Genomic DNA, 9,447 nt, shown 5'->3' with positions numbered 1-9,447 from the left:
GGTTTATGTATTGATTCTCATTAATTTTATCCAGTTCTCTTGCCTTTTACTGTTTCCATAAATGTGATATTGAATTCAAAATTTTGTTGTAGTGACATATTTTATGGTGGTGGCAGAAATGGAATTGACATATAGAATTGACATATGGAATTGACATATAGAATTGACAAAGATGAGGGAAATGGGGACCAAGACATGAGAAAGGGTATCAATGTATGTGAATTAATGTACCTTCTATCTGGCAAATATAATGTAACCCTTCTATTAATTATAATAAAAATATATGAAAAAATAAAAAAAAGAATTGACAAAGATATATCCTGATAGACTGATGATCTCAGAATGTATAGTTACTAGGAAAATTCTCTTTCATCAAGTTCCTAGAGCAATAGACTCAAGTTGAATGTGTGTAAATCCTACATAAAGTTTTCTAAGTAATACTATTAATGTCATGAGCAATTATTAAATTGCTGCTTTTCTTTTTATTATTATCTTTAAGTAGTTGTTCAAAGGAGTTCCCATTTAACAAATCAGTTGAGAATACAGTGTATCTTGATACAAATCACCCCTCTTGACGTTCTTCCCCATCCCCCCTCTGCCCACCCCTTCCTTTACTCTTCTTCATTTTGTGGGCAGTACATTGGATTCTTGACTGAATTCTTCCCCTCTTCTTCTCTTTATTTGTTCACTTCTTACCCCTTGAACCCACACCACACCTTTAAGTTCCTGCTTCCCAGTGTTTTATTTTGCTTTTACCTTTCTAAGGAATTAACATATTATACTTCAGTTAATATATTTGTATATATTTGCATACTACCCAATACATTTACTTTTAATCTGGGCCTGATTTACTTATCATTTCTAACACTATACTTCTTTTATTTCTAGCAAGAGATATATCTGTGCTTGTATTTTCTTGGACATTATTGTCTTAAATCTCCATGATTTACAGCTTGGTTTGTGTTGAATTCACTGAATAATCCATGACCAACATAGACTCAAAATCATCCAATTAATTCAGCAGACATATATTAATAAAGGTGACTGTGCAAGTAAATCTTAAAAATCCTGAAATGAGGACTCACCTGTTTTAAAGGAAAAGGGATCCAAGTGTCTCTGAAAAAAATTCAGGATTTTTCTTTTGCATTTTTATTTTACATTCAAGAGGGGATGACTCTATATCTTCACCATTTATGTTGGTGACTGTTTTGGCCCCATTTTAAATAGTACATTATCAGTCCCTGGGGAAAATGAAAACAAAGATGCTGCTTCCTTGATATTTGGTTTCCAAATACTTTACTTATATAGAATTTATGGGAAAGCTTGGTAATATCAAAACTGGAAATTTCTGTTGCAGAGCTATACACTGATTTTTTTCACTTCACTTAAAGTTCTAAAACTGTATATACCAAGCCATCTTTTCCCTTTGTGCATTCAAAGAAGCCAACAAAAATTATCTCTCATTTGGTTAGGGAAACTTTATGGGGAAATTGATGCATTTAGAAAGAAAAGGCATATGATCACACCTTTAAAAGAAAAGAAAGTATAATAAAACACCAATAGTTAGCAATACCTAGAAAATAGTAGTGTTGTTTCAATAATACTCATAATACTCAATGTGCATATGCAAACATGGAACTGGTAAACTTGAGGTGGCATGAATGGGGTTGGGACAGATATGGAGGAAAATGGTGAAGGGATATCAGTAGTCAAGTCTATTGTATTCATAAATTGATGTATCAATGGGAAACTCCTTTTTGGGTTTATTATTATTATTAGCTTTAAGTAATTATACAAAGGAATTGCCACTTAACCAGTTTATAAATACAATGTCTTTTTTATTGTTTTTTATTATCCTTAAGTGGTTGCACAAAGGAGTTGCCATCCAACAAGTCCATTTATGAATACAGTTTGTCTTGATCAACATTTTCACCCAACCCTCCCATACCACCCCATCTCTCACTTTTCTTAATTTTCAGGCTATGTATTGAAATTTGTTGTTATAATTAAAAACACTCAGTGGTATGCAAACAGTTATATATAATGGACTCTATGGAGAGCACACATTGTATAATTCTTTAGATAAAGACGAAGGCAAAATCCAACAAAATAAGTACCAGGAAATCTATACCTTGCAAGATGAGTGGTAAGGGGAGGTGGGAAGAATGCAGGCAAGAATCATTGCATGTACCATACAATAGAGGAAAATAAAGGAGGGGAGGGTGTAAAGACATCCAAAGGATGACACAGCTCAAGATGCATCGTATCCATAAAATTGCTTGGCTAAGTGGGAAAAATTCAATATATAACTTAAGTATATAAGGAGGAGTGGGCTAGGAAGAGTGGGTGAGAATGTTTAAAGGGTGATGTTGATCAAGAGGCACTGTGTTCATAAACTGCTCTAAGGAAGGGCAACTCATTTGTATCACTATGAAAATAAAATTTTAAAAATTCATTTAAAGATTTACTGAAACTTCTTTTGAATAAAATAAAAAGGTTGTGGAGAATGTTAAATACTTCAGCACGAATCTCCCATTATGTAATAATATTTTCCACAAATTTCCTCATAGTTTATTGCCTCTCCTTCTTGATATCTTTGCCTCTTTATTTTTCTTTCTTTCTTTTTTTTGCCAGTCCTGGGCTTGAGCTCAGGGCCTGAGCACTGTCCTTGGCCTTTTTCTCAAGGCTAGAGCTCTACCACTTGAGCCTCAGCACCACTTCCGGCTTTTTTCTATATGTGGTACCAAGGAATTGAACCCGGGTCTTCATGCATGCTAGGCAAGCACTCCTGGCCCATCCTCTTTTTCTGTCATTAAATCTTAGACATCCAGTATAAAACTCAGCCCTGTAATGACACTTCCAAGACTGCATTAATTTTTGTTTTAATGAAAGTTCCCATATATTGTATGAAATAACAAAAACGTGCAAAGCCGGGTGTGGGGGCTCACACCTGTAATCCTAGCTACCTAGGAAGCTGAGAACTGAGGATCAAGGTTCAAAGCCAGCCCGGGCACAAAAGGACCTGAGACTCTTATCTCCAATTAACCTTTAGGAAATAGGAAGTGGGGCTTGGCTCAAGGGTAGGGTGGTAGCCTTGAGCTGAAGAGTTCAGGGACAATGCCCAGGTTGAGTTCAAGCCAAATGACCCCCCCCCCACACACAAAAAAAATGCAGCCATAGGGGGTAGAGAAATATTCCTATCTGCCTGTATTGTGTGATGGTTAAATCAGGTAAGTATATCTACTATCTCACATTGAACTAATCTTTTTGTTTAGAATTTCTTAAAAAAGTAGTTACCCTGGGGCCACGAGTTTGGCCTCTTGGTTGAGTGCTTGCCTAGCATGCTCGAAGACCCAGGTTAGATTCATCCATACCACATACATAGAAAAAACCTGGAAGTGGTGCTAAGGCTCAAGTGATAGAGCTCTAATCTTGAGGAAAATCCAAGGACAGTGCTCAGTCCCTGAACTCAAGTCCAGGACTGGCAAAAAAAAAAAAAAAGTTACCGTGTCTAGTCTTACATGATGGAGTTTGTTACCTCTCCTCCCTACTTAAAACATTCACCATTTCCACTGGTATATTTATTTATTTAAAGTACTCTTACCGTATTTACCCTCTTTCATGTGCTTTGTTGGCCACACACACTTCTATTGATATCTGCCCTTCCACACACAAGAAACTGTTTTGTCCTCCTGTCACTCATATTTTAATGTCTATTAATTGCTGCAAGGGGATTTTCCTCTATTCGTTTGAAGGTAAATATATTGTATTATACTCAGAATTAGCATCTCTATTACTTTTTTCATATTCCCCAAACCTACTGATCAATAACATTACTAAAATCCTTTATGCCATTTTTACATGTAGATGTAATGTGCTTGGATACTATTTGCTTTTCAACAGTGATCATCATCTTTATGGTGATATTCTTTTTATAAGCAGCCCGTGGTCGAGATAAGGAAGCCTACTTTACAATATATCACAGCAGAATTTCTCTTTGCAGTATCATAGCACACTACTATACGTCTGTCCAGTAAGTTAGCACTCATGGATCAATCTGTGCACATCCTGCTATCCTGTACACACCTCACTCTGGTAAATACCCTTTTATCCTCAACTTCTGTGAAATTCTCAACTCTAGAACTCATGTAAATGAGCTCTGGTGCTACTTTGATCTGTGCCTTGCTTATTTCATTTAATTCAAAGATCGTCAATTCCATTTATATTGATGAGAGGAATGATATTTCATTATCTTAGATGGGGAACCACTGTCCTGCATACCATAAACAGCCACTCCTGACATGTCTATTTTTATATTATTATTAATTCTAATATATTCATCTTACATCATCGTCCCTTAACCATTATAACACTAAAAGGCAGTATCCTCTTTCTATTTTCCTCCTATCTCTCCCTTTAACCCCTAACCCTGCCTCATCCTCAAAGGACTGTACCCCAGATCAGGTTCATCACCTTACTATTTTTTAGTTAGCTTCATCATTCATTCATATCTTTTTCCAATGTAAATGTAAGTAAATGTTAGTATGCACACAGATTTACTGATGAACAAGTCAATAAACTTTCATGACGTGATTTGGCCTCGGCCCCCAGCATACAAGAAAAGAAGCTCAGAAACTGCTTTTGTTCTGTTCAATCCAACAGCCATCCTCCATCCAAGTAAACCTTTGCCAGGTACATTTGTTTATTTATTTATATAGGTCACCAGAGTTTGAATTCAGAGTCTTGTGCTTTCTAGGGTAATGCTCTACTATTTGATTAATTCTTCTCCCTTTTTTGGCTTTAAGCATACTTTTTTTCAAATAAGAGTTACACTTCCATCGTTGGTTTGTAAAATATGAAAAGCACTATTAGGGAAATAATTGTGAAGATAAAGATTACTCAAAAATAATAAGTCTACCTGTGAGAAAGAGATTGTGAATCAAACCTCATGAATCTATAAACATTTTAAAATAGGTAAAGACACTCCCAGGACTAACAAAAGCAAGCAAGCAAGCAAATAAATAAATAGGCAAAGAAGTCTGGCTTGTGGATCACACCTGTAATCTTAGCTACTCAGGAGACCGAGATCAAAGGATCATGGTTCAAAGAATAGGCAGGAAAGACTGTGAGACTCTTATCTTCAATTAAATATCACAAATCTGAGAGTAGAGTGGTGGCTCAAGTGGTAGTGCACTAGTCTTAAGCAAAAAAGGTTCAAAGCCAGTAACCAGGCTCTGAATTCCAGTCCCACACACATAAAAATTAGATTATGAAATCTAGAATAGGATGGATAGACAAGTTGTTTATTATTGTGGCAATGATAACATATTGTTACTACTTATGCAGCCAAAGAACATAGAAGCTTTAAATGACATAGCATATGCATTCTAATAAAAACATGCAGTTGATACCCAAACACAACAGTACATATGTGTTTTCCAGAGGGCATAGTATATTTTCTAATATGGGACATTTACTGGACAGTAAATTTGTAAAGATAACAATGTTGGGAATATTATCTGAAATTCCAGTAAAATAAATTAAGAAATCAGGAATCTATTTTTTTATTTAACTTAACCAAGTCAGTATTGAATTTCTTCTGAACATAGTACACAGTTAGATGTAATGTTACTAATCTTCAATATGTGATATTACAGTTTTGAAGGATTTTGTCATAAAGATATTTCACATAACTATATATATCTATTAATATGAGTGGTATATCTCTATGTACATGCATCTTTGTATCTATCTGCATGTAGGACACATAAATACGTCACGCAAGGAGATAGAAAACTTTATTCATCATTTAGATCTTTTCCTCAGTGTTATGTTGGAGGATCTGTATTTTATATTGATTTTTACCTTAATAGTTTGTGTGGATATTATTCTTTTTGATGCACAGAGAAATTACTTATGGTATATAAATTAGAATGGATTAGTGATAAAAATGTCACACACAACTCCAAGAGTTTTTAAATTTAAATGACCACACTAAATTCTTTTTTTCCACATATTTTTATTGTAATTAATAGAAGGGTTACATTATAGTCACCAGATGGAAGGTGCATTACTTCACAAACATTGATACCTTTTCTCATGTCTTGGTCTCAATTGCCCTCCCCCACCCCCACCCCTCATCTTGTTTTCCTCCCTTCCCTATCAGATTTCAAATAACCAAATAAGCATATATACAATATATCAGATAACAAGGTGACATACTGTAACAATATGAGATAACCAAGGGACAGTAAAGAGATGAGAGATAACATAGTACCTTAAGGACAACAATCACTCATTATATGGCTTTTGTTTTTATATCCTGGAGGTCCTCTCATTTAGTGTCATTCTATATGGCCTTATATATCTAGGTTTTGCTCTATTGTAAATCTCTGCTAGGAGAGCCCAAGGTTCCTACTGATCATGAAAAATGAGGGAAATCATTGAGCCTAAGTTCCTTTGAGTCTGGCTTACTTCACTTAACATGATTTTTTCTAAGTCTTTCCATTTCCTTACAAATGGTGAGATGTCGTTCTTTCTGATGGCAGCATAGAATTCTATTATGTATAAATACCACATCTTGTTGATCCACTCAAACAGCTGAGGGACATCTGGGTTGGTTCCATATCTTAGCTACGGTAAATAGTGCTGCAATGAACATCATTGTGCTAGTATATTTAGAATGCCCTTGTTTCTGGAGGATTGGGTAAATCCCAAGTAGTGGAATTGCTGGGTCATAGGGGAGCTCTATGTTTAGTCTTTTGAGGAACTGCCATACTGCTTTCCATAGTGGTTGATCGAGTTTGTACTCCCACCAACAGTGTAGTAGTGATCCCTCCTGGCCACATCCCCTCCAGCATCTGTTGTTATTAGTTTTCCTGATCCTGGCCATTCTAACTGGAGTGAGTTGTTTTGATTTGCATTTCTTTTATGACCAGAGATGTTGAGCATTTCTTCATGTGTCTATAGGCCATTCCTATTTCTTCTTCAGAGAAGACTCTCTTTAAGTCTTGGCCCATCTTTTCATGGGATGATTGTTTCTTTGGAGATTAGTTTTGGAGTGATTCAATTTTTTGAGCTGTTGATATATTTTAGAGATGAGGCCTTTGTCTGTTTCATGGTTAGTGAAGATCTTCTCTCATTCTGTAGGCTTTCTAGTTAATTTGCTAGCTATGTCCTTTGCCATACAGAAGCTCCACACTTTAATACAGTTCCACTTATCCAGACTTTCTCTGTTTTGTTGTCTTTCTGGGTCCTTATTAAGAAAGTTTCGACCTGCACCAAGGAGACCTAGTGTATCTCCTATTCCTTCTTGTAAAGTTTTCAGGATCACACTAACTTCTTAACTTACATGTTTTCATTGGACATTCTTTCACCTAATTTTAGATTAAATAAATATAGTATTCAAATTAGGCATAGTGGAGGCACATATAGATATTTGTATGATAAGCATTTTCCTTTGGAAATTGATCAGATTATAAGGAACCAAGATTTATTTCTAAACACAATAATAAAAGGAAGAAAAAAATAAAAATTAACAAATAATGTGATAACACCATTTATCATCCTTGGACATTTGATCTTTTAGCCACAAATCAAAGGATGTGGAATGACTACACTTCAAAGTTTGAAACAAGAATGATCTTTTCTATTTGTTACTCTCTGAAATAACCTATTGAGAGTTTTCTTCATCCTCAATATGGTAATACGCTGCCCTCTCGTGGATATATTATATTATCACCCACAGGCAAAATTAATTTCATTCTTTTATTTCAAAGGTAAATATTATAGAGACATAATATCTCTCTATATATGTCAAGTAAAGAAGTCAGGCCCATAGAGGCAAAGAATTCACATTTCTACTTTTGTATAGAAGCTAAATTTAGCTTGATATTGATCAAGGTGCATTGTTTTCACAAATGACAACTCCTTTGTACAACTACGTATCTATCTATCTATCTATCTATCTATCTATCTATCTATCTATCTATCTATCTCTATATGCATTACTCCTAGAACATATGAAAATAATCTACAATTGCTTCTTACTTTGACTGAGTAAAAGACAACAAATAGGAGTCAATTTGGAATCGCTGATGAAACACAAAATGAATATTTTTTCTCACTCTGCCAAACTAAAATTTTAAAGAAAATAATATATTATAGTATTTTGTTTCCATGTAAAATAAGAAAGAATACTGGAGTGGAATGTAAGAGAGACAATGTTTATTTGTTATTTGTTTCTGTAGTGGAGTTTGAATTCATTGCCTTGTAATTCCTTGTGTAGTTCTCCACCCCTGGAGTCAAGAACCCAGATTTTATATTTTAGTTTGTCTTTGCAATGGACTTAGGAAATCTGCCTACTTTTGCTGGGCTAACTGATCTATAACACCATGGTTTTACAACTTTGTAACAGTTTTGAAAATTTTGATATATTTGCAAATTCTTTGAGAACTAGTCATTAGTTTTTAAATATGGAGTTTTCTTAATTGTAAGGTGCAAAATAAAAGTAGCATGTGATTTACATAGGCATTTATGCTTTTCTACATGCAATTTTCTTTAATTTCTGTCTCTCTCTATAGCTGTCTATTCATCATTGTTTCTGTGTTTAAAATGATGTTTTCACTCATCCGTCTTGTTTTTAACCAACATAAAAGTTAAAGACGATCTAACAAATCAGAGTTTCATCACACTCTTTGTATGTTCGAGTTCACTAACAAAATTAATATGTCTCTGAGATTTAAATCTTGAATGAATCAGCAAAAAGTTGGAAGTAGAAATGTGGCTCAAGTGGTAGAGCACTATTCTTCAGCATAAAAGCTCAGCAATAGTGCTCAGGCTTTGAGTTCAAGAACAAGTAAAAGAACAAAACAAAACAAGAACAAAACAAAACAAAACAAAGCAGAATGATTTCAGTTTTTCATTACTGAATATAATGCTTGATGTGGATTATTGCAATTGTCCTTTACTGCTTTGCAGAAATTTTCATTTACACTCTTTTTACATTTACATTTATCACTATAGGGACTAGACTATCATCTAATCCAAATTCTGCATCAACTGTGAAGATCATATCTAGTTTCCATTTATGCTCTTTCTATCTGATTGTAGCTACTACAAATGGTTTGCTTTCCAGATTTCAGTTTCAATCTTCTCATTGTTGGCATACAGAAAGGCTATTGATTTTTGTGAGTTGATTTTATATCCACTGTTTTACCAAAGTTTTTCATCTGTTCTCATAGCTTGGGGGAGGTGTCTATAAAGTCAAGTTACAGGATAAGGTCATCTGCAAAAAGGGATAGTTTAACTTCTTTTCCTATTTGTATCTCTTGTCTTATTACCTCACCTAGGAATTCTAGAACTATATTAAAGAGAATTGGAGAGCGCAGACATCCTTATCTCATTTCTGATTTCTGAGGAAATGGTTTTAACTTTTCACCGTTAAGT

Source organism: Megascapheus bottae, chromosome 16, assembly GCF_031878675.1.
Source record: "Megascapheus bottae isolate mThoBot1 chromosome 16, mThoBot2.hap1, whole genome shotgun sequence".
In the NCBI taxonomy this organism is placed as follows: domain Eukaryota; kingdom Metazoa; phylum Chordata; class Mammalia; order Rodentia; family Geomyidae; genus Megascapheus; species Megascapheus bottae.
Note: the sequence above shows the minus strand (reverse complement) of the source record.